This window comes from Mus pahari, chromosome 1 (genome assembly GCF_900095145.1).
Source record: "Mus pahari chromosome 1, PAHARI_EIJ_v1.1, whole genome shotgun sequence".
NCBI lineage: Eukaryota > Metazoa > Chordata > Mammalia > Rodentia > Muridae > Mus > Mus pahari.
In genome coordinates, this window is record NC_034590.1 from 123,748,049 (window position 1) to 123,749,028 (window position 980).

The following is a 980-nucleotide window of genomic DNA, read 5'->3' on the forward strand; positions in this document are numbered from 1 at the left end:
TGGTCCTGGTGGTGGGATGCGGTGAACCAGCCCCAAGGACATGAGCGAGGAAAAGTTGGCCTTGAGGTGGCATGTGCATGAGGGTGATGCACCCCCTCCCAACCCTTACCACGTGCAGCAGTCATAATAGCTTGCTCTGGGTTCATTAAAGCAGGAGAGCTGTCCCTGCCCCCTCACTGGCTGCAGCACTCAGGAGAGTGGGCCCTGTACCTTGACCGGGCTGGCTCTGGTGGCACGGGTGAGGGTGAGGGTGAGCCACCCTGAAGGTACGAGAGCAGGAGCACTGACCCTGCCCTTTGCTGGCTGCATCATTGGGTGAGCTAACCTGGGCAGTCCTGGAGGGCTCACCTTGGTGGGGCAGTTGGTGGGGAGCTGGCAGACTCGACAACTTAGCTACCATCTAGGCCCAGACCCAGGGCTTGGAGTTGGGCCACCCCAACCTCTACCACATCTATGAACTGCTGGAGGGTCAGTAAAAGGGCTGGTCCTGCAGATCCAAAGCCGCAGAATTTCCATGACGTAGGGCAGCAACAGGATATCAAGAGGAATCCCAGTGAGGATCCAGTATTGATGGTGTAACAGAAGCCAGAGGCTCTGAACCAAACCAGCGTCTCATTGCAATGAACATTTGCAAGTAAAGTTTTGTGGACAAAGGGGTGTACTGTGGGACACACTGTGATACACCACAGCTTCCACAATGAGACGTTTTTTTATGCTTTGTTTTGTTTTTAGTTTATTTTTTTTTGAGGGGGAGGTTTCAAGGGCAGAGGGTGGATATGTAGGAATGGGGAGATGAGTGGAATTGGGTGCATGATGTGAAACTCACAATGAATCAGTAAAAGGAAAATATAAAACAGAAATTTTAACAGAAAATGGAGTTTGTCCCAGCTTGTGGCTCAGCAAAAGAGATGTTACAGCATTGCTGACTGAAAAACCTTTAAACTCAGATAGAAATTAAGGTTAATGAAGTGCTTTGCTTT